Source organism: Nicotiana tabacum, chromosome 13 (genome assembly GCF_000715075.1).
Source record: "Nicotiana tabacum cultivar K326 chromosome 13, ASM71507v2, whole genome shotgun sequence".
Classification (NCBI taxonomy): Eukaryota; Viridiplantae; Streptophyta; class Magnoliopsida; order Solanales; family Solanaceae; genus Nicotiana; species Nicotiana tabacum.
The window spans coordinates 122020861-122027605 of NC_134092.1; positions in this window are offsets into that span (position 1 = coordinate 122020861).

Below are 6745 nucleotides of genomic sequence, written 5' to 3' on the forward strand. Positions count from 1 at the left end.
TCCTAAAACTTCAATCTAAAAGAAACTTCCAAGCGTTCAAACATGGCGTTTGAAGAATCCGAGATCCAATCTATTGAACGAATCTCAAGAGGAAGAAGACGTCAACTAAGGTAAAATTTCTCCAAAAAAGAAGCCGCAAAGCTCGAGCCAAAAAAACGCCACCGTCAAGAGGCGACTGCAGCTGCCACCACCACTATTATATCTGCTGTCTCGGGTTTCACGGTACAGTTCATTTTGACTGTCTCAGGCCATCTGCTCATAATTTAACTAATGAATTTCACGGTGCACTTTATTTTTTTCATTAAAACTACTGAAATGGGCATTTAATCTGTAGCCTTCGCTGCTGAATTTCACAATATTTTCGTGGCGTGAAGGAGTTTTTTGGTCGGTGTGAGGAAATGATGATGGAGATGGTGGCTCGGAGAGGAGGAGGAAGAAGAATGCAAAACTATACTTTTCTTAAATAGAACAAAAGAAAAAAAATATATGATTTTGTTATTACTTCACGCGTCTAAAGAGAGGTGAGGCACACTCTTTTTGCCACATCATCAGACGTGTTCAATAGGCATAATTTATATGACGTTGAAGTGTTTAATAGGTACAAACTTTAGTTAATGTGTTAAAATGGAAATCGAAGCCAAATTTAAGGGGTTATCTAGGTATTTGGCCTTTTTAATTTAGTTTTCTTTTAGTGGTCATTTTCTCTAACTATTTAAATGGAAAGACTACCAGTATAGTCAATGACTCAATGGTACTTTGCGTATAGTACTAATTATAAACTATAGAAAAGAATGAAGATGGAATTAATTTAACTTTCCTGCGATAATATTAAACATTATCTACTTAAACTTTCATAGCGTTTGGTTATTTCACAACTAAAGCTTCCTAAAAATGTTCAACTACCAAACAATACTCTTTGATGTAAACGTAAAAATGAACACTTAAATTTAGTTGATGAATTAGCCTTTATTTCTTCTTCTTTTTCTCAATGAAGTGAAGATTGTATAGCCATAAGTTTTTAACCAAATACGTCTCGTATAATTGGAGGTAAATTTATTTTCCATAACAATTATAATCAAGGTTTTCTTGTTCAATTTTATTTTTGAGGGAACGCTTATTTTTTAATAATCCTTCTGCACCCAATTAACATGTAAAATCCTTAATCTTCATCAACGTGTTATACTTGGACACGCTTTCCAGCAATAAAATGAGTCTTTAACTCGTCAAACATAAAAATCTCTAAAAAATATGTGATAGTTGTCTCACATTGCCATATGTTAAGAAAGTAAAATATAATCCTACGTGATATGGCTCAAATAGTACGTCAAACTTTTTTTTACCAATTTACACGTACTTTGTGTTCTACTATTACTTATTATATATTCGATATAGAGATTTATTACCTTAACTCGCTAATAGATATTGCTTATACGAAAATCAAAGGACTAATAACTGTCTAAAAAGAAAAGCAAAACTGAAGATTCTTGATTTTTTTGGGGGGAGGGGGGGGGGGGAGGGGTGGAGGGTGGTGGAGTTTGTGAGGGAAATCAGGGCCTTGTCTTACTCAAGAGGTAATTGGAGAGTGCAATTTAGGTGCAGTGCATATGGGTTGAGATGCCCTTTTCAAAAAGCTCATTTGATGTTGAAATCTGTACTCTCTTAATTTCTAAAAACTCCCAAAAAGAAATTAAACAAAATGTGCACTTTTTTTTTCTCTCTCATTTTTGGAGCCAACGTGTAGATTTTCCAGAATATACCTTACTTCTCTCATGTTTTTATGTTAGGTCCAATTCAGAAAAAGAAATTAAAAAGTTTGTACTATAATGTTACTATATATTGAACATTTATAATCCTATATTCCTTCTTTTTGCTCTTACAAAATTCCCTCCTCCACTAGTCCATGTATTATTTCCTTTTTTTTTAATCAATCAGTCAACAAAAGTACTATAGAAAACATGACAATCACTATTAAAGGCAAAAGATTTTCCCTTTAGGAATATGAATAAACTTTATTAAAATATATATCTGAGAAGAACTAATTAAAAAGTTAGTGCGATCAAATCTTTGGAAAAAAAAAAGACTAATTAGTTCGGGAAAAAAACATATCTGCTTTTGCACATTTTCTCTTGGACATTTAAAAGCAAATGAATGCATATATTTATTCTCCCTTTCCTTCTTTTTTTATATATGTAATATTTATTAAATTATTAGTAATAAATATTAAAATTTAAATTCATAACTGTTAGTAAAATATAATATATTCAACGATAAAAATATAAAAGTTAAATTCATCACATTTAAATTTTTGTTCGCATCATTATTTCATAACTTCTTTTGGAGTGGGGAGAGATCTGACTATTTTAGATGTCTATTTCGTGTCATAGTCTATTTTTTATTTTTTGTTAAAAAAATAACAATCTTTTTAAATAACCTTATCTTTTTTTGGTTAAATTGACCTAATGTTTATGAAGAGCTTTATAGACCTTATAATCTATTTAATGAGGAACTCCTGAAGAATGTTAGTCTCTGGATTTTGTGCCCCTAAAGAAAAGAAGAAAGATACAGAAATATGATTTTGTTTATTAAAAATGTCGGAAATTGCGGTGACAAGCCACAACTATTAATTATATATATTTCTGAAATGGTCCATAAACACAGTATATATTAATTCATAGGTTAATAAGATCAATTATGATTTCGAAACAAAATTAAAACGTGTCAATTGTTGTTGCTTTGCTTTTTCTTTGGATTTTCTTAAGTAGCAACTGTAAGTACGCATTAATTAAGCGCCCCCGATTTCTCTCTCTTTTCCCATCAGTCGCAGCTTTCAAGAAAGGAAAATCAATCATCATGACATTTCACTAACACCCTTTTCTTTCCTGTACTCAACCGTCAAAATCTCTTCTTTTTAATCCTCTGAACCATCTTCTCATGTCTTCATTGTTCTTATCGCTCAGAAACCCTTCTTCAAAAATTCTCCAATGGCTAAACACTTCAAGAATCCCTCTGCCTCCACAAGAAAAAATACTCGTTCTAAGGGAAAACCCTCTTCTCAACCTCCAGAACAAGTAGACCTAGGGTCTGACCACTCATAAGGATTTGCCTCTTCTCAGGCAGAACCATCTAACCACTCTCATCGAATTGGAGAAAAAGCTCTTGGCAAAAGACATATGGAAGACCCCCTTGAATCTTTTACCCCCAAGAAATCCAACGTAGACCTCTCGAGTTTTTTAGAGACCGATCTCAATTTCTCGGATACCCAAAATAGAGATTTCTTTGTTGCTCTCAAAGACAAACCCATTGCTCACGGCAGAGTAATCGATCTTGATGACATAGGGGGCCTTAATTGTAAGGAAAATGATTTGTTTGTTTTTTTTAGGATGGTCTAAATTCCTCTCTATACCCCCTCCCAAAGTTTATGAACCTTTAGTGAGGATGTTCTATGCCAATCTTCATTCTAGCAAGCCTGATAAGTTAGAATCCCTAGTTCTAAGAAAATGCATTGTCCTTGATTATGCCATGTTTGAGAATCCCTAATTCTAAGAAAATGCATTGTCCTTGATTATGCCATGTTTGATTCAATTTTTTAGTGTAAGTGCTCTGGATTTCTCATACTTTTCAAAAATACCTGGCCTGATGATTTTGAAATTTCTTTTGATCAAGCAAAATATTGTATAGCTTTGTGTCCATCTGATTTCTTCCTAACTAGTTAGGTCCCAGTGATGTTAGTTTCGAAATCCGAGATTTGGCCCACATTGTTGCAACTACCCTTCTTCCTCGTACTGGCTCATTTTTCACCTTCTCTCAACGAGATACCTTTCTTGTCTACTGTCTAGTGACCAAACTTAAGGTTAAACTGTCCTCATGGGTCATAAACTTCATGATTAAAAGTGTTGATGACCCTACCACTCTACCCTATGGTATGGTTATCACACAACTCTTGGAATCCCACAACATCTCTATCTCATAATACCCCATTTGTTTATGTTTCAAAATTCTACAACTCTAGAGCCTTTGCCAGTATGGGGTATGTGTGTGTTAAGGGTTCCTTGGGTGAAGAAACAGGAGGGTGAAGTCAAGAATATTCAGCCTGATTCTAAGATCAAAGCCTTTGTTTCCCATTATAGTGTAATTGATCCTGATCTTATAGAAAAATTGACTGCTATTGACAACAAGCTGATCATCATTAAGGACCTTCTTGCTGCAACTCAATGAACTATTGAGGACATCCATGCCATCTCCAAAGAGACTCGTATGATATTTCAAAGATAAGGGTCAAAATTCTCAAACTTGCAGAAAACGCAGTCAAAGCTTTCAAGGAAGTACATGACATGATTGATGGGGCAACAGTTTCAGCTGATGCCAGCTTTGAGCGTCTAAAGGAGGCGATTTGCAACACTCTCACTTATTTCTTGTGTCGTTAGTTATGGATGTTTTAGACAATCTTCTTTTTTTTTTGCTGTTTTGGACTGGATAACCAGTCGCGGGATATTTTCTTTACTTTTGCTAAACTCTTCATGCCTATAATTTGTAAATATTTGCCTATAATTTGCCTGTTTATGTTATTTTAAACTATATATATATATATATATATATATATATATATATATATATATATATATATATATGCATATATAAGCATGTCGATGCCAAAAAGGGAGAGAAAAGATGGTTATACATTGCACGACAAATAGTAGCACCTGTTGAGGGGGAGTCGACTGAAGCATATGAAGCATATGCAATATGCAACACTTGTTGAGGGAGAGTCAACTGAAACATATGCAGCGGCACCTTTTGAGGGGGAGTCGACTATCACTCTATGGAAATCAACTTACAGGTCGACTACAGCAGAGCAAGCCAGCAAGGAAGTAAACTGTTATTTATATATTATTTTTTTTGTCATCATCAAAAAAGGGAAGATTGTTAAATATGAGTTCCAATGATGAAAATATAATAAATCGCGTTTGGTGCAGGATCACAAGGGATAAAATAAAGGAATCAAGATTCCTTATCATACAAGTATGGACTAAGGAAACAATCCATCAACGGGAGCTCTAGAAGCAAAGGAAAGGAAAATTATCAATGACTAAAGATGAAAAAGGAAGAAGCAGCGGAAAATCGAAAGAAGAATCAATCAATGATTTGATAGATGATTGACTGAAGCTATTATAGGAAGGCCCCAAAATCAAAGGAAAACAAGATTTCAAAGATCTACACTGGAGATCATTAAAGCCCGAAATCAGGGGATCCATCATCAATCACTCTTCCTCCCGCAGGTGCGGAAATAACAGAAGCAGCAGCTTCAGCTGCATTTTCCAACTTCGACAAATCCATTAACCACCCGGAATCACCCCGAGACCCTCGGGACCTCAAACAAAAATACCAACAAGTCATATGTCAACATACAAACTTAGTCGAACCTTCGAATCACTCAAAACAATATCCAAACACCAATTTATCCTCGGATTCAAGCTTAAGAACTTCTAAATGTCCAAAATTGGCAACCGATGCCGAAACCAACCAAACCACGTCCGAATGACCTCAAATTTTGCACACATGTCACAAATGACACTACGCACCTACTCCAACTTCCGAAATTCCATTCCGACCTCGATATCAAATTTTTCATTGCCGACCGAAATTGCCAAATTTTCAACTTCGCCAATTCAAGCCTAATTCTACCACGAACCTCCAAATCACATTCCGGACGCACTCCTAAGTCAAAAATCATCTAACGGAGCTAACTGAACCATCAGAATTCAAATCCGAGATCGTTTACACATAGGTCAACATCCAGTTGACTTTTCCAACTTAAGGTTCTAAATAAGAGACTAAGTGTCCCATTCCACTCCGAACCCACTTCGGACCCGAACCAACCAACCCGATACAATAAAATACAGCTAAATAACACATAAAACAGCAAAAATGTGGGAAACGGGGCTATAAATCCCGAAACGACCGATCGGGTCGTTACATCCTCCCCCTCTTAAACAATTGTTCGTCCTCGAACGGGCCTAGAAACATACCTGAAGTCTCGAATAGGCGTGGATATCTGCTCTGCATCTCCCGCTCGGTCTCCCAGGTGGCCTCCTCCATAGGCTGACCTCTCCACTACACCTTCACTGAAGCTATATCCTTTGACCTCAACCTTCGAACATGCCGATCCAAAATAGCCACCGGCTCCACATCATAAGTAATATCACCCTCCAACTGAACCGTGCTGAAATTCAAAACATAGGATGGATCTCCAATATACTTCTGGAGCATGGAAACATGAAACACTGGGTTCACACTCGACAGGTTGGGTGGCAAGGCAAGCTTATAAGCCACCTCCCCTATCCTCTGAAGCACCTCAAAAGGCCCAATGAACCGGGGTCTCAACTTGCCCCAATTCCCAAACCTCTTCATGGGTGATACCTTCAGCAAAACCTTCTCCCCAACCATGAAAGATACATCACGGACCTTCCTATCCGCATAACTCTTCTGCCTAGACTGCGCCGTGCGAAGCCGCTCCTGAATCAATTTCACCTTATCTAATGCATCCTGGACCAAGTCTGTACCCAAGAGCCTAGACTCACCCGGCTCAAACCATCCAACCGAAGATCTACACCTCTTCCCATATAAAGCCTCGTACGGAGCCATCTGAATACTCGACTGATAATTGTTGTTATATGTAAACTCCGCGAGTGGCAGAAACGGGTCCCATGAACCCCCAAAGTTAATGACACGAGCGCGCAACATGTCC